Source organism: Thamnophis elegans, chromosome 1 (assembly GCF_009769535.1).
Source record: "Thamnophis elegans isolate rThaEle1 chromosome 1, rThaEle1.pri, whole genome shotgun sequence".
Lineage (NCBI taxonomy): Eukaryota > Metazoa > Chordata > Lepidosauria > Squamata > Colubridae > Thamnophis > Thamnophis elegans.
Window position 1 is genome coordinate 113,949,866 of NC_045541.1, and position 25,474 is coordinate 113,975,339.

Here is a 25,474-nt window from a genome sequence, read left to right on the forward strand (position 1 = left end):
CTTACCTTTGATCCACATAAATAGCTCCAAAGCAAATCCTTTAGCTAATAGCTACTCAAAGGACATTGTTGAGCATGTTTATTCAGAGGTAAGAGCTCCTGAATTGAGGCTCTTATAGGTCTCATTCCCAATAACAATTCATCTGTTTATAACCTAACTTCTAAATGTCAGTGATTGTTAGATATCTATGTATGTTGTGTCAGAGAAGATATTGTTTACAATGATTAAATGGAAAATGTACCTCAGGAAGCAATGCAATATTTTAAAAAGTGTACATGAGAACTATGGACACGTTTTAGTATCTTGGAGTTAATACCTATGAATTATACCCAGGTTGCTTTCTACTGCACAGATGTATAGTTATATTTATACTTAGGGATTGACATCTATTATGCATTCATTGCATCATTATAAAAGCTGCCCTAGAAATGATCCATTGCATTTTCCTATCAGCAGATGTTACATTTCCTGAATGTTTTCTATGGCATATTTTATGATTAAAAGCACCAATTTGGTCGTAAAAATGTGAAACTTGCCCTTGTGACCTCTAGACTGGACTACTGCAACGTGCTCTACATGGGGCAGCCCTTGAAGAGCATTCGGAGACTTCAGTTTGTCCAGAATGCAGCCGCGCGAGCGATCGTGGGTGCACCTCGGTTCACCCACGTAACACCTATCCGCGAGCTGCACTGGCTGCCTATTGGTCTCCGGATACGCTTCAAGGCGCTAGTCGTCACTTATAAAGCCCTTCATGGTATTGGACCTGGGTACTTGAGAGACCGCCTGCTGCCAATCATCTCCGCTACACCGATTAGATCCCACAGATTAGGCCTCCTCCGAATTCCATCCGCCGGCCAGTGTCGACTGGCGACTACCCGGAGGAGAGCCTTCTCTGTGGCTGCTCCGACCCTTTGGAACGAACTCCCTGTGGAGATTCGAACCCTCACCACCCTCCAGGCCTTCCGCAAAGCCGTTAAAACCTGGCTGTTCCGACAGGCCTGGGGCTAAAGAGCTGTTGCCCCCATCTTGAATGGTATGACTGTTGTGTGTTTTTAAATTATGTATTGTTATGTATTGTTTATTTTTTATTTTTTTGTTTGTACCCCCCTCCCCTTCCCTGATTTGATTTGTTAGCCGCCCTGAGTCCCCTTCGGGGGAAAAGGGCGGCATATAAATATAATAAATGAAATGAAATAAATGTAAATGAAACTGCTTTGGCCACTATGTCCAACTCCAGCAGGGTTGATAGCAATAGCAATAGCACTTAAACTTATATACAGCTTTACAGTGCTTTACATCCCTCTCTAAGTGGTTTACAGAGTCAGTATATTGTCCCCAACAATCTAACTCCTCATTTTACTGACCCTGGAAGGATGGAAGGCTGAGTCAACCTTGATCTGGTGAGACTTGAACTGCCGAACTGCTGACAGCCGGCAATCAACAGAAGTAGCCTGTAGTACTGCACTCTAACCATTGTGCCACCATGGCATGAACATGACCTGGTAATAACTTCAACCCCTCTTCTGTTCTCATGATGTTTTAATCATCCTTATCTATGCAGAGACTTAAATAACATCATTTTGTTTGAGTATGAAACACACAGGATGGCTTTTAGCATGAATAATCTGACAACCTCTGGTTGGATTAGCTAAGCACCTATGTACCATTTGGGGCTTGCATAGATAGATTCTCTCCTCTCTGAACATTGCCTTCTAAAGCCATTTTGTTTTGGACAATGGAAGTGTCTTTCAAGTCAAGGTCTCCCTTTCAACTACTGCATCTCTGAGCTGATCCTTCACTCAGAGACCTGGTTCAGCTTGAAAACCAATGAACAGTGGCGATTGGTGAGGGGGCACTTCATTGTGAAAGTGGGAAGAAAGATTTTTCTCTGCTGTCTGCTTCCTATCCAACTTTCCCTGGGCCTGTCAGATGTTGCTTTTGAGCATGAGTTTAGACCTTTTTATGGATAATGCTCCATGTGCAAAGGAACCTCTTTAGCTGATCTAGTGAGGCTGGGTTCCCTTTGAACACTGTCTTTCCATTTACCTGAGTAAAAGTGAGCTTTGACAGATGATTAAATTTGCTTGCCTATGAAAAGTTTCCAACCCCATCTCCTTCCCCACTAACAATAGTTACATTGGATGTGTCCCTAGTCAATGATAGGGGTTGGTGGGAGAGGAGAGAAATAAACTCTGGGGAATCCATAAACTCCTGTCCTTAATGTGCCCTTGAACATTTAAAAATGTTTATCACCACCTGCAGGTGTCAGTGTTTCAAGTAATGCATCCACCAAAAGCAGAATTCAGAGGCAGGTAGATTCCTCAAAGAAGATGTTTATTGGATACATTATAATGGCACATTATGGCTCTAAAGTTTCCTGTGATTTTCTCCTAATTAAAAGAGCAAATATTTCCCACCCAAGGTGTCACCGATCACATTGTCCAATGAAGGCAGTTGGGAGGCTGTTTGGTCATGCCTCTCCTTCACTTGTTGGGATGACCTTGGTTCCCACAAGAAAACGTTTTGTTTTGACTGGTAGCCGGTCTATCTACTTCCCTCCTCCCTTTCCCCTTTTGAAGTTCATGGCAACTATGAGGCAGGAAAAGATGGCTTCAGCCACCTCACCTTCAGAGTTGACAGCATGCTTCACAACCATGACATGATAAGATTACCAGGGAGAACTGCATATATTATGCCTGCACTATTTTTTTTACCAATTTAAGGACTGGTGGTAGAACTCTAACTTAGCAACAATGACAACTCCTCAATCTTAGCTGCTATAAATTTACTCCAAACAGCTGTCTCTGTTCCCCATCTTATCAGCTTATCAATCCTGTTGAAATAAAAAACATCCTACATCTACAGCATATTTCTTATTTAACAAATCAGTAACTATACCAGAAAGGGAAATACAATTAGTCTGATGTTCTCCAGAAATCTGTTAATTACAATATCCTCAGGTTACAGGCTAGATTCTATATCTTTTCCAAGTACTGATGTCAGGCTGATCTTTTGAGAGTGTCCCCCCCCCCCCCGTTTTGAAACTGGAAGAAACCATTGTATGTTGTATGTATGTTGTATGTTTATTACACTTGTATGCCGCCCTATTCTGTGAGGGACTCAGGGCGGCTAACAAACAAGGTGGGGTGGGGAGAATACAAACCACAAACAAAGACACAAACAAATACAACAACAAATTAAAAACAACACAACAGTTGCAACAATTTGAGTGGGGCTGGGAACTCATCAACCCCAGGCCTGCCGGAACAGCCAGGTCTTGATAGCTTTGCGGAAAGCCTGAAGGGTGGTGAGGGTCCGAATCTCCATGGGGAGATCGTTCCAGAGGGCCGGAGCTGCCACAGAGAAGGCCCTCCCCCGAGTGGTCAACAGTCGACATTGGCTAGCTAATAGTATTCGGAGGAGGCCTAATCTGTGGGATCTAATTGGTCGTAGGGAGGTAATTGGCAGGAGGCGGTCTCTCAAGTACCCAGGTCCGATACCATTGTCCCCAGAGGTGGGTTTCACATAAATCTACCACCAGTTCACCATCCACACATCCACTCCCCACCCAAATGATGAATGAATGTTGTTTACTATTTTTACTTTTATGTACTGTTTTGTGTCTATTGTCTGTACCCTCCCTTCCCCATTTTATGTAAGCCGCCCTGAGTCCCCTCAGGGAAAAGGGCGGCCTATAAATACTAATAAATACCAAATACCACTCGCTTCATGAGCATGTACACCTTCCGCACATGTGCATGCATGTGCTTTGCTCACAGGCGTGGCTTGCACATGCACCCAGCTTAAAAACATGACTAAAAAGGATGATATAGAGCCGGGGTGGGTGGGCAAGCCACCCGCAGGTTGCCACTACCAAGTTTGCCCGAACCAGTCTGAACCGGCTGAATACCACCTCTGATTGTCCCCTTCCACTCTTTCAATACTTTGCTTGTTTTTTAACTACCATAGAATGAAAAAAGGCTTTGCAAAGACTGTTGCAAGTGTATTTGATGCACTTTATTCTACACCTGAATTCCTCTGGAGAGGTTTAATGTTTTCTGAACTATCTCTTTACCTCTCTCACAGTGCAACTTCTTCCTTTCACTATTTTATTTATTTTTGGCCAGATCTAACATGGTGTCATTCATGGAAGGAGAATAAGAAACAATAGAAATCAGGCAGGTGTACTTCAATGGTGCAAAGTGACTGAACTCTATTATTGTTCACAGCCTATTTAATTACTGCAATAAGGTAAAGGCAAGCTTGCTTTATTGCAACAATGCTATTAGATTCAGTTCACACAGTTCGAACATGCTGTTCAAGATGTTTTTCCTAGCCAAGGATAGTACTTATATTAGATGAAAGGGTAATGTCCTTGATAGCAGAGACTTGAGAAGCTTGTTTATCATATTCCATTGCTATTGTAATGATCAGAGAAAAATGTTTGCATGTAGTCAGCTTGATAAATGATCTGAAGCAAAATTACCCCAGTTTGATAGATCTTGTCTAATCTGATTGTTTAAGATGATCCACTCACCCAGTCATTAAAATGTGCTGCTTAAACAATGGCTGATAAATTTCTCATGTGAACATATTGAGTGATGAACAACCTTCAAAAGCTAAAAGTCCCCTGCTGTGAATAGATCCATCTGACTTCCTGAAGTGTATGTTGATTTCATCCCACTGTTTAATCAGCTTTCCCCCATTTTCACATTTGTTGGAACTGTGACTTCAAGAACTATCAGCAATCATGGCCTATTGGCTGGGAATAGGGATAATTGCAGTGTGATTGGAAAAGGCAAATTTAATAATTTATTATAAATGAAACCACAATAATTTTCTCAGAAAGGAAAGGTGAGGATAATAGAAAATGCTGGGAGACTTATGAACTAATGTTATGGATCTGAGAGTTCTGGGAAATATCTGAGAGGAAGTAAATGCACCTGCAAAGAAGAGAGAGTACAAGATACAAAGACTGTGGATGTAACTAAGCTTTGAGAAGAGAATGTACTACCGTGTTTCCCCGAAAATACAACATGTCCTCATAATATAGCCATGGCACATTTTTCTGGTGGGCAAAAATAAAAGCCCCCTCCCGCATTTAAGCCCCCTGGACAACCCTCCACCTCTGACCAGGCAGAGCTCTGCAGGCACTTGGCCCACAATCATAGAGCGTGCACCCAGAGCGGCCACTGCCAAAAGACTTGGGTTGAAAGCCGCGGAAAAAGCCAGGCTGGGATGGCGGGGGCGGCGGAGATGCCCTGGCTCCATAATGAGAGCTGGACCATGCATCGTGAGGCTGGGAGGCAGGTGAGCAAGAGAACAGCCGCTGGAACAGCCGCTCGTGCACCCCCCCCTCTATGCAGAGCGCCATTCACTGGCATTTGGAAGGCTCCAAGCTGCGGGAGCCCAGTGGCGGCGAACAGGCACTCACGCAGCTAGGTGATACCCCTAGGTCAGTGAATGGTGCTGTGCCCAGCTGCAAAGGGGGTTTGCTGGGTGGCTGTTTGTGAGCCTGGTCACTTCATGGCTGTTGTGTTGCATTGCTCGACAGCGCAACACAGCCATTCGCCCATGAGGCTGTGCCCGGCTCTTTGGGAGACCGCTTGCAAGAGAGCAGCTGCCCAGAAACCCCAAAACAATAAACCCTCCTCCCATAATAAAGGCCGAGCCATATTTTGTAGGTAACAAGAAAATAAGATCCTGTCGTATTTTCAGGGAAACAGGGTAACATATCTAGCATTTTCCCCCTACAGTATCCTCTACTAGCTGTTTACAAACCTGGGTTTTAGTTTTGCTTTTTCTCATGATTGATATGACCTTTACATAATCAATCAATGCTTCTTCTGTGCACCATGTAAATCTTATTTTTAAATTTAAATGTAAAATTTAAATGTCCATGATAAGCAAGGACGGGAAAAAAACCAACCAAAAATGTCAGATAGGGGAAAAAATCTAAATGGCTTTCAAAATAAGTTATCACAATAGCTAGACAAAGATAGAAAGTGAAAGATAGAAAGTGAAAGACTTAAGCAACAGTAAAGAATGAATCAAATAAGAATAAATGCAAGAAAATATTTCAATCAAGAATGTCAACAAATAAAGGAAAATAACAGTGGGTTTCTATCTGTTTGGACCAGTTCAGGTAAACCAGTAGCTCCAAAGACCAGCTGGGAGTGAACTAGCAAGTGGAATCACCTGCCCGCCCCTGCACTTTACCTACTGTTATTTTCTCAGCTGAGTCGCGCAGTAGAGTGGATTGCCAGCCCAGCTGTTTCCCTTCCCAAGCAGCAATCCGGAAGGTACATTTTCTCTAAACTACACACACACGTGCAGCACTCAGCAAACTGGTCGTTAAATTGGTAGGATCCCAGCCCTGGGTGCACATTGTAATAAAGTAAGCTACAAGAGACCAATAGTCAAATAAGAGAACCATAAGCATGGATGAAATATCCATTTATCTGTTTAAAGGAGAAAACACAGTTACAGTATGAACAGCTTTACATCAGTAAATATGGACTTTCTTGCTTAGAAGCTACAAAAAATAGTACTAAAGCAGTGGTGGGTTCCAGATTCCTTTCCAACCGCTCCAGTTGGAACGGGCCCAGAGTCACCCCCATGTAGGTGCGCAGCGTGTGCATGCGTTGTGGAGTCAAATGACGCTTCCACAAGCCTCTGTGATGCTCCAGCTGCTCGGTGGAGCGTTGCACAGGCACTGTACGTGCCTTGCGCATGCACGGAAGTGCCAAAAACATAAAGCAGAGGTAAGGCGTGTGGGTGGGTGGGCGTATGGGCCCTCCAGAGCACCATACCAGAACGGTACCCAGTACTCTGGGCAGGATCCGGTACGCCCGCAGTGGGGCATACCGCCTACAACCCACCCCACTGTACTAAAGGGAATCGATAAGTGTGCCCCCTCCTCCTTGGGCCTTGAATACATAAAGATTGGCAGTGGAATGGATAAATAAAGTGGGAATTAATCTGTCAACAGAAGTCAACCAGAAAATTTAGACAAGTTTTTTAAAGGTAAGGCTGACAAAGATTTGAATCAGTAAAATACCGGACTTGTTTTTGCTAATGCATGGCTATACAAGGTGAACATTCAGCAAAAATGAGAGCAAGCCAGAAGAAACAACCAATCCTGGGAGAAATTAGGAATGAACACTCCCCCTGAGACAATAATTAGCAAATAGGAAGTCACAAACTTGGAGTATGTGCTTTAAACAGATGAACAGATGGACTATGATTGGCAACTACATGCAGAAGACGGTGGATGAAAGGGGATCAAAGAGATTACAACACTGTCCTTAGAAGAGCTATGAGATAGTGCTGGCAAAAGGTTGAGACACGAAATTTGCCTTATCCATTACACTGCCAATCTTTATGTTTGCTAAGGAGCTGAATCTGACTAAGGGGCACCTAAGTCACAAGTTTCAAATGGATATCTTCACTTTTTATCCCACCAAAAAAAAATCCCCACTGTCCCTAAAGGAAAGGTTTAAACTACACTTCTATATCCTTATCTTCCACACTTGGGGGTCATCTCAAAGTTTGTATTGGATGGGAAATCTGGGAATTGTAATCTTAACACAACTGGCTGAGCTGCTATATATATACATACATGGGAATTCTTCTTCTGTTATAGCTATATTTAACATAGTTTTAATTTCAAAATATGTTTAGCTTGTATATGATTGCTTTGTTGATCATGAAACTTGCTATTTATGAAAGTTTGAGAAATTTGAATTTAATGCTATTTTTGAAGCACTTTCAGACCTTTGCTTAGAGATGTATAGAATAGTAATCATTATAAAAAATAAGGATTTTTTCCCCCTAATGGATCAACACAACAGGAGCTAAATCAACATGTGTTTGTGTGGGAGTAAATGACTCACTTGGACAGCTTAGAAACTTGCTGTTAACAGTATTGAAACATTCCTCAAAATAAAGCCTGACAAATATCAAAAAGCAGAAGGACTGATGCAATTATGAATGATAAATGTCATATACAGATACACATAGATCATCTTTGTACATCTAATGATACCTGATGGTCTAAATTGCATTTAATGGGGATGGGGGAAGGCATGTGTTTATGCTAATCCATTTTAACAGTATTCTGATTTTTTTTCTTTAACTTGCAGCAGCCTTGCCACTCCTCTTCTCAGTTTCAGAAGATCATGAGGGATAGTCAGCTGGCCTTTTATTGCTTATTTCTCAGTTTCTTTTAATCTCTGTTTCCTGTGCATGCATGCATGGGTCCCCGTGTGTGCCCCCCCCACATGCCTGCCTAACCTCCCCGCTTCCCCTGTGTCGTCCCCCGTGCATGCACACAACCTCTGCATGCGTGACAGAGACCCAGAAACTGCTGTTTGGTGTGAGGTACACACACATGCGCAGTGGAGCTGAGTGGGGTGGCGGCTCATGTGCCCACAGAGAAGGCTTTGTATGCCACCTGTGGCAAGCGTGCCATAGATTCACCATCACGGGACTGGACCAAGGTCCCTTCCATTATTCTGTATTCTATAAATTTCTGGTAGATGTGGAGAGCTTTCTTCCCTCTTCTTATAGCTGATCTACCAGTGGAACAATATGAGAAAATGTGAGAATTCTTATGCCTCCTGTTTTGGATCATAGTGTACTTCCAGCAGGTTTATGACATTTTTCCTAATGTGTTAATCTGCAAACTACAATGAAAATAGTTCATGGCAATTATTTATACAGAAGAACAGAGCAGACATGCCCAGAGATTTCATTATGATTAAAGTAATGTTCTCCATGACAACGGATGTTGTTTTCCTCCCTCAGACTACAGCAAAAAGGACAAATAAAACCAGAGAATAGATAGTGAAATCTTCATCATCTTTCAGAGCATGCTGTTTATTTCCCAAAGCTTTCTTAGATAAACCAAAACATGAGGGCTGTAGGTAGCATATGTCCCATGGCACTAATAAAATGCATATCGTGCTTTTATTGGATGTTGTTCCTCCAAATCTGAGACATGTTTGTTTTTCAAGATCTCAGAAAAGTTTCCTGCCTTTATAGCCCTGTTTCTTTCCTCTTTTTTGAATTAACAATTCACCCAGAAGGTTAAATATTATTCCTTTTTCATATTGGCATCAGTACTCTAGAGACTTTGCAATACCAGCACTGTATTGTAAAATATTTTGTTCTTTTGAATTAAAAAAAAAGGTTGGAGATACAGACCACTGCAAGATGCTAAGAAAAGAGGGGGTCTGGGTGTACCACAGTGGTGGGTTCCTGGAGGTATGGCCCAGTACGGGCATACCGGTGGTAGCTGGGAGCAGCGGCTACTGTGTTGGAAAGGTGGGCTGTTTGGGCCACCGCCCGCCCACATTCCTTACTGCTTTTTGATGCAAATGGGCTAATTGTATATAGTGCACAGCGTGCGGTGCCTGTGCAACCTCCACTGAGCAGCTGTGTGTTGCTGGGTGGTGGCATGCATATGTATGCACAGTGCACGTGGCCATCGAGGACGCCCAGCCCTGTTGCAGCGCATCAGTTGTGACGGGATCCGGAACCCACTACTATTGTACCAGATTTGAAGTGGTATTTTGAACCTTTAGAATAAGAGACTACTTGACTTAGGAGGTCATAAAGTAAGATTTGGTTGGCACGGTTACTTATGGTATGACAACATTAGAGTAAATGTTGACTTCAACAATCATTTTGTCAGGCATGCTATTATGAGAGTTTGGAATAAATATAAAACACGGTTTTCCATGAAGTTGCCTCTTTGGGTTTCCTCACAGGAAGCTTTTGTTTTTAGACATGGTAAAATAATATTTTTTAACTCAGGGTACCCTACCCTCAAATCTAAGGAGGAGCTAGAATCAGAAGGTCACGTTTGTCATTGGTTTACATATTTACAACTGAAAGAAAGATTTAAATCAGATAAAAAAGAATCATTGGGTTTAACTTTGTTAAAAATGAATTGGAAACTCTACTGTGTGGTAGTGATAAACATATTATTACTCAAGTCTATAAAGTGTTGTTGAATTTAAATCTGGAAAATGAACAAGTAAAGCATTGTATGATTCAATAGGCAAGGAATTCTTGGTATAATGTAATGCTTGAACAGTTGGAGAATACGTGGAATAAAGGTTTAAAGTTTACATTAAACTATAATTTAAAAGAAATGTTCTATAAAATGATACACGGTTGGTATTTAACTCCAGATAAATTGTCAAGAATGCATAAAGGTACTTCAATGAATGTTGAAGTATAAATGTAAAGAAGGGATTTTTTATCATCTATGGTGGATGTGTGATAAAACAAAGAAATATTGGAGTAGGATTCATATCTTAATACAGAAAATTCTTTAAATGAATATAGAAAGAAAGCCAGGGACTTTTCTTTTGGGTTTAATGGAAGATGTTATATATGTTGACAGCAGCAAGAGTACTCTACACCCAAAAATTGAAGGTCATCTTAATCCCCACAATGGATGAATGGCTGCAAAAACTGATGGAGTTAGCAGAGGTGGCTACATTGACTGTTCTGAGTAAAGAAAAAATCCCACAAATATCTTTATTTCTACTTGGAAACCACTTCTGGACTTTGTGGTAGGTGAAAAACTTTGATTTGGGGCTTTACTGATTAGATAGAATTGTTGTTATAGAAATGGCTAGTTTATATTATTATGAAAAAGTAAAAAGTTGAGGGTAGATGTTAATGCCTTATTTCCCTAATATTTATTTTTGTATTCTTTGTATGTCATATTATAAATTATATATATATATATATATATATATATATATATATATATATATATATATATATATATATATATATATATATATATATATATATATATATATATATATCGCACAAACAAGTGCAGCCCCATCTACAGGATGCAGGCAGCATGTGAAACCACGCCCCCTCCAGTCTGTGGAAAAACCTTTCTCCACGGAACTGGTCCCTGGTGCTCAAAGGGTTGGGGACCAGTGCATTAACATATGTACCACAATTTCAGTGTATTGTTGTAGAATTAATATTATACAGACAGAAACTTTACTGAAAGGTGCAAAGTGAACCAGCAACTGTATTGCTATCAATCTCTTACTGCAAAGAGTTACCACAGCCTTGATGTTCTTTCTGGTATGATTTGTCAATTTCCCAGAGCCAGAGATTTCAAGAAACTGTACTTTGATCAGGATTGTGGAAATATTTTTAAACTGCAATACTGAGAGCATACAATGACAGATAGAGGAGCTATCACAATAATCTCTCTGTAAGGCACACTTTGAATTATGGGTCTGTGACAAAACGTTGCTCATCTTCCAACCCAAGAGCATTCAGCATTCCAGCCAGCCAGCTTCAGTCCATTCCCTTCTGATCCTCTTTCCATTTTGTCTTTCCACAATTACTTGGATAATCATATTTGGCATTCATCAGTCCATAGCTGTTTGGGAGGAGAGGGAGTTGATGCTTTCTGATTTGGTTTTTATTTTTAATGTGTTATTTGACATATTAAGTATCAAAGAATTCAGCTGTCAAAAATATCACTTCCTTTTTTCCCCAAAAGTAGATGTGTCAACATATTTCTCACCATCAATACGGATCCAAATACTTCTAAAAGTATCCTGATCTGTTGCAAAAGGGTAACACCATATTCCAAGTAATTTATTTATTTGTTTATTTATTCACTCATTCATTAAATTCATATGATTGCCCATCTCACCAAAAAGTGTCTCTGGGAGACATATGAAAGACCATAAAATCAGTTAACATATGAACACAATTATTATTTAAAAAAATCACAAATGCTAAGAGAAGACAGAAGATGTTAACAAGAATGGATATATTATTAATGTATTATCAAAACTATATTATTATTTTTTTAAAAAAAATCTGTCTAGTGAACTCCAGCATGGAATTTACCTTTTTCACAAATTTCTAAGGTCACCAAATTGTGGAAAGCTAAGTAGCTTTTCTTTTTCAAAATTCTGTGGTCCTGGGAATCTTTTGCAACAATTAAATAAGGATTGTATATTTCATACTAAAAGGTATTAATCTAAAAAACACCCAGTAGTGACTATTTTGTTAGAAATAAAATGGATGTGTAGAAATAATGATAAAGAAAATGATGTAAGAATATAAAAGCAATACCTACTGCTGATTCAAAAAGATGAGAGAGAGAAGGAAAGGAGGGGGGAGGAAAGGGATTGGGGGATTTTATCTTTTTCTTTTTTTTATAAATAAGGGACAAGAACTGGAAAGAATAATACAGAAAGACCTCAGCTGCAAATATGTCCAAAGTGAATTTAAGTCTTTAAAAAAGAGGTGAAGACATTGAAGTGATGTGACAAGTGACAGCTCAATGTACTGAGTAGAAAATATATATTTTTAAACAACTTATGGATATTTTTGTTCAAAATCTCATAAGATTTAACAGGGTCTACTTTGTATTTGGACAGCCCCATCTTATTTTGTTTTTGTTTCACCTCATTGCAACAGGAGTTTTAGTAAAGATTCCCCTCAGATGGCTTTTAATTCATAAGTTTTCAAAGCCTTTTTACAACATTTCTGAACTAATTTAGAATTTACAACTGGTTTCCATTCTCTTCTCTGCTTTCCAGATTCTTGTTGAGTCCTTTCAGCCTGTTCTCTACCAGGAACGAACAGACTCATCAAAACATTTGAGGAAAGAGGGATTTTTTTAAAAAACAAAAGATATTTAAGTACAAATATCAACCTGAAGTGTCTTTTAACAGTGTTTAAACAATGGTTTGTCTCTTGTTTTACTTATCTTCCAATTCCATTCCATTGAAATGAAACAGCAGTAATTGAAAATTTATAAGCAAAAGACCTGATTTTGCAGTTTCTTATTTTTAGCTGTTTTGTTATATCTTCCTGGAGAATATGGAAACTCTCTGAGAATGTTTGCTTTCAAGAGAAAGGAACATTTATCAAGTGAAACAGGATTTTGCAAGCAAAGAACACATTCAGACTAACAAAAAGTAACTACCGTCTTATTTAATTGTTCTTCATCTACAAAGAACACTTTTCTGCATTTGAAGAAACGGCCATATCATTAGATAAAGGCATATACACTTAACACACTTTCTTATGAATTTATTTTCCAAGGGAGGTTAGTCCCCACCCTTTACTATATTTAAATAATATGTGGTTGTGTTCCATTTCCATGGAATGTTATTGTTCGCTGTTTTAAAAAAATCCACTCCTATTTTGATTGTTTTGATATGTAAGCAGAATTTAATTTAACATAATTGGTATGCTTTCTTGAGTTTACATTGGACAGAGGACTGACCTACAACTAAGAAATAGATGAATGGCAACACCATGAAAATCTGATAAATATGTTTCTGGGAGTCAAGGTTTAACTACTTTTTAAAGACCTGATACTGTTTTATATTGAATTATTCTAATATGTATTAGCTTTATACCTTCCTTCCCTCCCCTAGTTTATTTCTTGTTTTGTTTTCTGTACCACCTATTACTGTGCTCAGCTATTATCTTTGTTTTATTCTTTTGTTCTACTTTAAAAAGTATTTTCTTAAATAAGTGAGTGAATAAGTATTTGTTGGCATAAAAGATCTTGGGTTGAAAACTTTGCAGATTAGAATCAAATTCCTTGCATTCTCTTTTAGCAGAGCTGTGTAGAATGAAAAGCAAGCCCTTCAACTTTTAATGTTCCCATAACAATCCAGAATCCTTCTGGGCAAAAGAATCAGATGACATCAGAGGTCAATCTATAATCTTTGATCCAAATTGCATCAGCTGGTACTGTAGAAGGCCTTGAGCTTATCTACTGAAACAATTAGCTCATATCATTCCCATTTTCTAGTTGTGGCCAATTTCCAATACTGTCCAGCATGCAAACCTACAGCTTGAACATAAGTGACCTATATTCAAGGATCTATTAACTCTCTGTACTCTTGCCTATTTAAATATGGGCCTGAAACACTGTAATGAAGAAAAAATTTAGAGGGAAGCTGATATAAATTTTAGTAGAACAGCCTAGGGACCTTTCAATTGGCGTCAATGGTTCTCTCAAAATAACAGTTTCCCATAGATGCTCTTAAGTGGAAGAACAAAAAGAAATGTTAGTACCTTCGTTCACATTTAATAATGTGTACTTTATTTTTCAGACCAAGTCAAATTAGCTAATGGGCACTAGAAACTTTGCAGAAGAAGCTTGCCTATCAATCCAAATAGTAAAAAAAGAAAAAAGAATCTTTTTGCTATTTATGTAAGAAGTGTAAATGCTGAAGAATTTATAAACATTTTTTGTCAAGTTTAATAATCAGGCATTCAATATTAATTTGCGAGAAGTAATATGTTATAAAAATACTCATTTTTATTTAGGGGGACTAAATTTTATTTGGGAGACTAGAACAATAGGATTTATTTATTCAATTACTGAGAAGTTAGTCCCAGGCTTCTGGAGAAAGAAATGGCAGACTAAAGAGCTGGTAGGTAAATTGGCTCTTCAAAACCTCTTCAGACAAGGAGAGGACAAGGAGATTGCCCACATAGCACTCTCTGGTTGATTTAGAGCTCTGGCAGCCGAGGGAATTGTTTGCTCAAACTGTTGTCCATACTTTTGAAAGGACACCAAGTTTTCATGTTTCCTTTTCTAGTCATTTTTTGAAATGGCTTATTAACTCTTTTTCAGTTATTTGGAACCTTTGGCTCAACAAGTTGGATAGCATTAGGTGAGTTTTCTTCAATCCATAGTGAAAGTAAGTTTTAACTGCAAGTTTAAGAAAAAAAGTTTAAAAAATATTTTTGGAATAAACAGTGAAAGAGTGATTAAAACTTTGATTTTAGAAACTTACAAATGAACTAAGGTTCCAGATAAATTTGAAATAAGAATTTGGATTTGATTAGTTTTGAGGGGAAATGTTTTTTTTTTTTTACATTTTTTAAAAATAAGATTTTAAAAATTGGACACTAGAGGGAATTAAAGATTGCAATTAAAGAATACATAAACTTGCAATTATAGAATGAAGCTAAAATATTCTAACCTTGGACTCATTGAGGTATATTTTTGAAAAATGCATTTAAGAATTAATATTAATGTCAGCAGACATGACATTGCCTATGAAAAGAGAGTCTTAAAGGGATTCTAGAAGAGGAACAAGTTTTACTTGACAAAATCAAAATTGAGTGTAAAGTGGATTTACAAATGACAGGCTACAAGATGACATGAAAAAAGACATTTCACTGTCTTTTTGTATTACACTTATTAAAAAAAAGCTGCTGGTGTTTTAATAATTAAAATGGATATACAAACAATGAACCAAAAGAGTGACCTTGACAATTTTCCTATAATAAATTTACAGAAAGGGGTTGTTAAAAATTTGTTGCTATTTCTGGTAACCCTTAATGGATTTTTCTGACATCAGGGCTGGAATGACAGTGCTTCATAAATTTCTTTATAGACAAGAGGTAGGAAATGGGATGAAGAGATCCTTTGTAGTCTTTTAAGATGAGGAGATAAATTACAAAAATTGTTTACACATATTGTAATGAAAGTGGGAAGTAACTTCTTTATATATTGCTTTTATTTTTTCTTTACAATATTCTTACTTTTCTTTCTTTTTCTCTTTTTTCCCTGTTTTTCTTTTCTGTACTTCTTTCTTTGATTTCTTCCTTTTTAGATTGTATTACTTTTTCTCTTGCAATTATAATATTTAATAAAATCTCTATTGTATACATGTATACCTTTAACACATATACCTTATGCATACACACAAGCACACACTGAGAATTTATTCCATTGAGTAGAAATAATCATATGCCAGACTAAAATCAATTCATTTTGACTTTAAAAGGAAATTTGAAAATCAATCTTAAATCCTTTAGACTTCTTGCTGAGCACATACCAGGAGAAGTAATTAAAACAAGATGCAGTGACCAGTCATGTGTCCCCTAATCACAACACTGCAGACAGATGCACTGCTGCTTAGGAAAGAAATTAAAAGAGTTTGCATGGCTATTAAAATACCGTAACAGTAAGAGCCATGAAGGAAAAGACAGTGTAATTAATTCACACATGTATTGCAATATAATATTTACAAATTTGCTTAATCAGATCTTAAACTGGACTGAATTCAACTTGGGAAGGGGAAGTTCTTCAAACAATGAACACTTCATCTTCTACCTTTTTTGGTGGAGAAAAAGTCTGAATGGTAACAAATGTTTTTGTTCCTATAAAATACAGTGGCTGCCCTCACTCGGAATCAGTACTATGACCTCACAATGCTTGTTTTTTATATTTCACTTAGGAACCACAGTTATTATTCAGAGGGAAGCCATTCTGGATTAGTTTTGTGACGTCCTTGTCCCAATCTGATTGGTGGTCTGATGATTGCAATGAGGACATTTTCAGGTCAATTAGGGGAGGATGTGATTGGGTTATCAAAGCCTTGATCCTTTTTAGTTATGTACAGATGCCCTTGGCTATAATATAATGGTATACTATTCTCCCTTACCCATAATCTTCTTGCCTGAGATTATGTAGTCAGTAGTAATACATATTTGTAATGTCTAGGGAGATTCTCAGTCATCAGGTCTCAAAGGTGCTTTTTCAAGATGCAACTGGACTTTCTGGTTTTTCTTTGAAGATGTTTCATTTCTCATCCAACAAGCTTCTTTAGCTCTGACTGGATGGTGAGGAATGGAAGGATTTATACTCCTTGCAGAAAAGGGGTATAAATCCTGTCTGCAAGGAGTATAAATCCTTCCATTCCCCACAATCCAGTCAGAGTTGAAGAAGCTTCTTGGAGGAGAAGCAAAACGCCTTCAAAGGAAAACCAAAAAATCCAGTTGCCTCTTGAAAAATCACCTTTGGGACATATTTGTAATAATATTTAAAAAGCAGAAAAGGAAGATTCTCAAATAATGCAAAAGGGTAGGGGAAAGTAGGCATCAGTGATCATTTTGGATCATTGATAGCCTATTATTTTTGTTGTGTTTTTCTTCCTTTGAGAGTTTGATGAAACTTCCTATTAAACCATGTTTAAGCAAATTATATATTCTAGGATTTTGGATAGTAGGTACAAAAAGGACTTTCTCCTCGTTTTGAGCTCTTGTTAAAAATCCAAGCTATTAGTTGATGGATGAACCAAGATATTTGCAATCCTTCCCCCCCACCCAAAGAGGGGGGAATTGTAGCAAATTCTGTCTATCAAGTTCAAATGGGCTTAGTTGAAACCAAAACATACCAGACTGCAGATGTTGCCCAGTGCTACAAACTGTATATACAATGGCATACTAAGAATGAACAGATAATAAATATTAAAAAGTGAAGCATTTTCCAGTCTCTGTTAATCTCGCACCAACAATTCAGGAATGCTCTGAGGCAATGCAATTACTGCAGCCATTCATTCTGATTATATATTAAGTTGATGATGAGCATATTTGTAGTTTAGGAGAAGCTGCCGTGAGCATAGGTGGACTTAAAAATGAAATCTTTATTCTGCCTTATTATTCAAAACCAGCAGCCTTGTGTTTGCACAGGTTGTCTTGACTAATAAAGAGTGAAAACTCCTACTTGCCAGAGGTTTTTTATTACTGTTCCAGTAATTACTATTCTCATATCTTAAGAAACTGTTTGGATACAAAATGAGGAGGAAGGCACTGTCACTGATTATGCAGATGACTGGGAACACAAAGTTTGGAAGAAGAATGGGAGATGGTGTTAGCAAAACCTAATGGAGGAGAAGGACTAATAAACCTTAGGACTTAGCGTTACCTTCCAATTAGGGAGAGCAGTTGTTCCTACATGTGTTAAAAGAAAACAGTGGAGGGAAGGTGATCATTCTAACTCCTGATCTTTGGGCATCTCAGGTTAGCTTTTGAAAAGGAAAACGCTGTACTAAGTTGGATCTAGGATGGATACAGCTACATTCTTATCTTCTCAAGCAATTTGGTGATATGTGTTGGGTCTTCCTGAATTACTGAAGTGTTGGGGTTAATTATACAGATAGCCCTTGGTGTTTGACTCTTTGAAATTACAATAGACCTCCGGAGAGCTACTTAGGACTTGTTTTTGGAATTATAATGGCTACACTTAAACACGCACACACAATCGCATGATTGTATATGGGTGCTTAGCAACTGGCTCACTGTTAGGACCATTTGCAGCATCTTGCAGCCACGTGAACATGATTTGTGATTTTTTTTGTGCCTATTTCTGGCATTTACTTCTCCTTTCTGAAAAGAAAAAAAAAACACCTATTGAGGGAAATTGATTTCTATTGGTCGATGCCCACTTTATGACATCAATTACATACTACCACAATTCCAGGTTCAAGTATGGTCATAAATTGAGGGCTATTTGTATCAATGTTACACTGCTAATACTTTTAGTCCAGTATGATTAACCTGCATAGCCTGGGATGCTGAGCACAGAGATGTTGCACTCATGAACAATGTGTTGACTGTTTATTAGAAACTGGTATTATAAAATATAGCCTATTGAAAATCCAGCATGTAAAATTATCAACCATTAGTCAAAATGGATTGAACCTTGGTGGATAAGGGTCCATAGCAGCCAAACTAAAGAGGCAGAAGGTAATATGAACTTAGTTATTTTAGGTAAATTTTCAGTAGCAATACTGAAGAGCTGGCAATTTTACTTATTTTTTCATATTCATTCCACAGTTAAAACAAAATTTGCCATGTGGCCATGAAATAATATAATATAATACCTATATACCTATATTTTTGCCTTATAGGTAAATGTATTTTTCTATTTCTTCATGTAAATCCAGGAATGGCATGCACATAGCTTTCCAATTTCTATGATGTGGGCTTTGCCAATGTCAGAATCTATGAACAGAACTGAATGTAGCCCTTCAAAAAGGAAGTGAGTGTAATCTAAAGCCACAAATCCATATGCACGCTGCTTTGTAATTTATTTTAGTAATTGCAGCTACCATGGTTACCAACTGTGCACTTGGCTACTTTCAGTTGAAGAGATTTGGTGTCATGATGCTTTGCATTGTCTAGATAAATCATGTGGGAGGCCTGTAGATGTGACTAACCACCCACTTGCAGAAGAAGCAACTTTGCAGATGCTTAGTAGGTCAGATGTTACATTTCTAGATCCTTTTTACATCTGATAGAGCTGTAAAGATGCCCCAAATAAACTGAACTGAGAACAATTGACAGAAATAGGGCATATTTTGGCTCAAACCCTCAATGTATGCATTTTATCTACACGTTAGTTGGGTTTTACATGTCTGATTGCATTTGAATTAACTTATTATGTTTATGCCTATTTATTCTAGCCACTATGTTCGATGATTTGAATACATCATTGGATACCTTTAATGTATTCAATTAATACATTAATTCAATTAATGTATTAATTGAATACAATTGAATTCTGCAAATGTATTCGTTTGCAGAATTAAAGGTATACATCCAGTGAATACCTGTAAAAAATAATGCAAGTTACATTCTTGAGTGATAAAAATCTGGCACACCTTTTCCCAAGTAAATTGCATGCTTTTTTCTTGGATCAAGCTATGTATTCACGTGTTCTGTAATAGAAGCGTTCTGAGAAATGAACCAATAGAAGTAGATTTCCTATTAATGTATGTATTTTAGTTGAAGTACATATCCTATTAATAGCTTAACTTCACAATCCAGTATTTATAGTGCAGAAATATAGATCTCATTGAGTTCCAAGATGATTGCCACCTAAATTGCCACCTATTGGTATGATATTAATATTGCATAATATCAACCTACACTAATGGTACATTTGATCTTTAAAGCCCTACATGACTTCTTGCCCTAACGGTGCTTTTCAAAAGGCAACTGAACTTTCTTCATTTTTTTTTTAAAAAAACATTCATTCAAGAAAATTCTTCTCAATGAGAAACTTCTCATTCAAGAAGTTTCTTCAATTCTTCAGCTTCTTCTGGGATGAGAAATAAAACGTCAAGAGTCATAAGTCTTAACAGTCGTAAGTGTGAAAATGGTCATAGAAGTCACTGTTTTTAATGCTGTTGCAATTTTGAACACTCACTAAAAAAACTGTGGAGGACTACCTGTATTTTTACTGTGATGGCACAAAGTAAAATCAATACACAAGAATTATAGTTTGGTTTGCAATTCTGGAAGCTCTAATATCTGAGAACCAGGGTTCAATTCCATAAATTGTAATGCTACATAATATAAATTCAAGATGAACCATTAAAAATGAAGTTAATTATGCAAGTAACCATGATCAGTTTCTAATCTGCTAAAAGATGAAGTGTTATCTTGGAATAGCTTTAATGATTAATACATTCCTAATTCAATTATTTAACTATCATTTAATGAGAACAAGTCAGGCGTTTTCTTTTTTCTTCTTTTGTGAATACTTTTTATTAAAAAAAGATTTCACAAAAATTTTAGAAAAGTATAGAAACATAGAAATTAAAAAAAGAAAAGAAAAAGAAAGATTATAAAAGGATAAAAAAGTGAAGAATAACAAAAAAGGAACAAGAAAAACAAAGACATTTGAAGAAGCTTTTTCTAATCTTCTTAGCAACAGTTACAGACATAGCAATTACCATTCCACCCTTCCATATTGTATATCACAGTTCCATTTTTCCTATAAACAAAAGTTTTCAGACAATAAATTCTAAGCTGAGCAGTTCATGTATCTATTTTCAGACAAAAGCCCATGAAGAATTTCCAGGGATTATTTTTATACAAGTAGTTAAAGTTTCTTTCTTAACCAAATAAGTTAATTTAGCCATTTCTGAAAAAACAGTTATCTCTCTCTCTCGCTGGTGTCATATACCAATGGTACATCACCTAAAAAAACATTATTTTAAATTGTAACACAATGTGAATTTCATGCCTTTTAACCACATTTTCTTCAATTTGAATATTATAATCAAAATGTTTGCCCATTTTACCATACAGTCTTTAACTCCCTGTTTCTCCATTTAAAATCTCAACAAAAATATATATATTTACAATCACATATTCATTATTTGTGTATAATTTATGTTCTAATTATGTTTTATCCAGTGTTGGGTTGCCAATTTTTTACTACCGGTTTGGACGCGCTACCGTGCATGCTCGCACACGTGCACGATGCTTCTGCACATGTGCAGAAGAGTCCGGGCGAGTGGGCAGAACCTCCAGCTGCCGCTACCGGTTCGCCCGACTCGTGCCAAACCGGCAGCAACCTGCCTCTGGCTTTATCACATTATATTCCTGGAACTTTTTACCTATATTAAACCTTTTCTCTTAATTGTGCATATTAGAACCATTGAAAACTAAATACCTGTGAAGTCAATTTTTCTCTTAATTTTATCTTAAGCCCCTTTTTTCTGTATTAGTCTTTGTATGTTACCCATTTCTCTTTGCCTGCTGTTTCTTTCTTTCTTTTTTTATTAAAAACACTTCTTGAGCTGAAAGATGTTTCCAGGCATAGCCCAGGTTTGTATCTATTTCATAATTATATATGAAATTCCTAATATTATGATTATTAAAATCTACATGTACTTTAATTTGATCATCTCACAGCTAATTATGTTACCCAAATTTCAGACCATGAACTTCTAAATCTAAAATTCTCTTATTTCTTAGCAACAGCCATTCCTTCACTCAAACCAAACAGCAGGCAGCAAAATACAATTTAAAATCAGGTAAGCCCAATCCTCCTCTTTTCTTTTTTATCTTGGAGAATCTTATATTTAAGCCTTTTTCTCCCTTGCCATATAAATCTATATTTGTCTTTTTTGCCACAGTTTAAATGATACATCAGTTTTCAAAACAGAAAACTAAAATAAGAACAACATTCTAGTAACATATTCATTTTTACCACAGAAATTATTCCCAAACATTACAATGTAATTTTTCTCATCTTAATTTAATCATATACATTAATATGGTTGTTTTAAATAATATAAAAAGATACTCCAAAATTAAAACCAAATCATTAAAACTAAAATCACTGGCAAATGCTCTTAGTTTATAAAATTCTTTTTTTTTTTAATTTTCACTACAGCAATTTTCTCAGCTTCTCTTATGTCACAATTCAAAACTTCAAGAGCCAGAAGGAATAACAATGGAGAAACAAGCTGATGACCTTATCCTGCTTGCGTGTAACCACAGCCCAAACATGCTGTTGTAACTACTTTTCTATGATTTTTCACATGTTGTTTTTATTGTACCTCCACCCCTTTTGCCCGGAGCAACATTACTTCACCTTTAACTATTCTAGTGTTAAAAGTACCATTTCATAAGACCTTTTTTTTTTGTGGCAACCTGGATTGGAAACTTAAACCAAAGTTCAAAGTGTCTCAGTGCTCAATGCTCAAGTTGGTAATATTTATTACACAGAAGATAGCACAACACAAGAATTTCAGAAAATACTCTGTTTTTAGTGAGAGATTTCAGACTTGGCTTTTCCCCATTCCAAGCCAATCCTCCATTTCCAAACCTTGAACAGCCGTGTAACAGTTGATAATGGTTGGGGAGGTTTCAAGGTGAAGCAGAAAAATAGTCTACTATTTCACAGCTTGTATTTGTACTGTACAGGTGATCTGTTGTTGTTTATTAAGTACTGGTTTGCAAGTTTTTTTGGAAGAATGCTAAAACTACATTTAAAAATGACCTGACTTAAAAGCTACCAGATGCTTGATTGCAAGCAGAAATGTCTAACTTTTCTCACTGCATTCTCACTGAGCATGCTCCCTGTCGGCTGTTACCTGGGTTACTTTTAAATACAAGCTTGGTGCTCAGATGTAAAAGCAATTATAAAGGGTAATCTTTCAGGTTCAAAGAAGGCCTACTGTTGTGCAATTCATCTGTGCATATGAAGATGGGTCTTCAATCCTAGTTTGGACACACAAACAGTGATGCAATTCAGCCGGTTCTATCCAGTTTGGGTGAACTGTAGCAGTGGTGGTGAGAAGCTCGCCCTCCGCCCATCATCATGTCCCATTTTTGATGCTCTGTGCAAGCGCAGAGATGGCATATGTGAGTGAAGTGAGTGCATGTGCATGCACTCACATTTGCGAACTGGTAGCGAAGATAAGTTGATTTCACCACTGAACAGAGTCTGCCACTATGGGATCACTAGAAGTCCCATTTTTGTAGCAACTGGGGATGTTATTCTGTGACGTTGCTCATGGTTTTCAGTTTTTGGCAGTGCCTGTCTTCAATGCTAGTGGAGGCTTCATAGCACAGGGCTCGCCAGCAGGTCCTTCAAAAGCTTCTAGTTTCCAGTTCCATTGGCTGGATGTCCCAGTGGTATAGAGTTTCTTTCAAGCATATTTGTAGTGCTTTTGTGATCTCTTCCCAGACTCCAGTGCATTGTAGAGCAATTGGCAAGGCACATGACAGTCATCCATTCTAATGATGTGTCTGACCCATCTCATCTAGGTTCTGATAATCAGGAGCTCAATGCTGGTGGACTCTGCACAATCCAAGACCTCCAGGTTGGAGACACAGGCTTGCCAACAAATGCTCAGGATGGAGTGGAGAGCATGCAAGTGAAGTTTCTCCAGTTTTTGCATGCAACTTTGACACAGAGTCCAGGGCTCAAACCATAGAGAGGGAAGGGATAACCATAGCTCTGTACACATTTAACTTTGTGGAGGTACAGATGCTGTGTGGCTTGAGTACTCTAGTATGCAGCTACTTCAGTGCCCAAGGGCGAGCATTCTGATTTAGAAGGACCATAAACTGACATTATGATGTTGAAGAACTCTCTGGTGGTATGCATGTCTGCATAATGTTCCACCTGCTCAGCCTTCCTCTGTCACCACTGATCCTGCTTTACTCACAATTCTGTCTGTATTTTGGATGCAAATGCTTAAGCTTGTCTTTTTCTGAGATAGATAATGGATTGTTCTGCTGGTCCATGGAGCCTTGTTCTTGGCCTGGAGGCCCGCTGAAGTGCTTTTGTGGTTTTCATCAACCCAGTCTTGATATGCTCAAGTTTGCAATCTAAAGTATAGTTGTTACAGTCTGCACAATGACATCTTTTAAATGTCATTCCAACTCGGAACAGGTTTCCACAAGCAGTATATTGTCAGAGAATTTTTCATTAAGTACATATTGGAAGTGTTGGTTTGGATCTTGTAGTCTACTGATGTTGAATGACTTTTGACAGTTCTAATTGCAATATAATAATGCTTTATATATATATTGAGGACTGAATGGACCAGCCTGTGATTTGTCCAGCATTCAGCACCTCTCATGGTGTGAATGATGGTGACATATTTTTAAGATTACACTAACAAACTACGATATAGTCAAGTAGGTGCCAGTGTTTGGACCTGGGATGCATCCAAGTAGTTTTGTACTTGTTCGCATGTTTGAATGTAGTGTTAATAATACACACGTTGTGGTTGGCATATTTGCTCAGAAACTTCAAGACATTGTTATTTAGTTTTCTCAAGCCTTAATTCCAAAGAACCCAATCCCAGTTGTCACTATCTATTCTCCAATCAATTGGAATGATATGTTTGTGACTGATGGGGGTTTGTTCAAATACTCTGGTCCAGATCTTCGTAAAAAGCTTCCTTGTCTTTGTCTAGACTTGCAAAAGTGGTTGCGTAGATGAGGACAATAGTGATATACCAGGATTGGTTGTAGAATTTCATAATGCGTTCCTTTATTCCAGTAGATAGAGAAGTTCTTTAGCAGAACAGTTTTCATTGCAAAATCTACTCTGTGAGTCTTGTTGTCAGTCTGTGGTTTCCTTTTCCAAAAAGAGAAAAGAAATGTCTCTATTCCCTATTTCCTGTAATAAACCTTCAACTCTCCGTCTGGTGTCCCTGAGTGCATTGTCAATTCTATAACAGCAAAATTTGTCTGCTATGAGTGCTGTTCGTTTTTCAGCCTTTGACATCTCGTCTTTCTCCAGCAAGGTTCCAGACTCCAAAAAAATGAGTTTTATTTTATTCTTGTTTTTATTCTTGACCACTAAGAAGATGATCTGCTAGCTGCTGTTAACTAGACAGATGTTGTTTAGATAGACAGAGGTTTAGGATAGTTTTTTCTAACCCATCTCATGTGAGGATGGGCAGTGCTGTCCTAGAATGGATGTCCAGTTACTTTGAACACTGCCGGACATCTTTGCTGCCTTGGGTACAGAAATGAACAAGTATTGGTTAACTGCCAACCTGTGTGTAAAATGAAGTTAGAGGATAGATTTAGCATTACTTTGATATAGTACCAAACTGGGGTTCAAATGTAGCACCATAAACAGTTGACATGTTCAGAAAGGGCATGTGGAAAATCTTTCTCCTCTTCTTAGGCCCACATTCCCATCTTGAGGAACAGTTGCCAACTCTTTGGTCATCTACTCACAAAGCTGATCTTTTTTTGTGTCTCCTCCATTCCTTTTAACCAGATCAGCCATCAAACTTTGGACAAGTAGCCAAAGAAATAGGGCAGCCTTTCCTGCTTTACCAGGCTTCTATTTCACAGATTAGGTGTCTTGGTACTAATTTTT

The 25,474-nt window shown here is 37.7% G+C and overlaps 1 long non-coding RNA gene across 7 annotated transcripts; it reads left to right on the forward strand.

The window, feature by feature from the left end:
- LOC116515922 lies at window positions 1-25,474 on the forward strand. 7 transcript variants are annotated; one of them, XR_004256285.1, is made up of 7 exons: window positions 1-88; window positions 6,141-6,302; window positions 10,415-10,586; window positions 12,606-14,705; window positions 16,281-16,384; window positions 21,595-21,653; window positions 22,016-25,474. It is a non-coding gene; the product is annotated as an uncharacterized LOC116515922 (long non-coding RNA). The 7 variants fall into 7 exon arrangements; XR_004256289.1 differs by having other exon boundaries at window positions 14,666-14,705; XR_004256293.1 differs by lacking the exon at window positions 1-88 and adding an exon at window positions 1,460-1,502.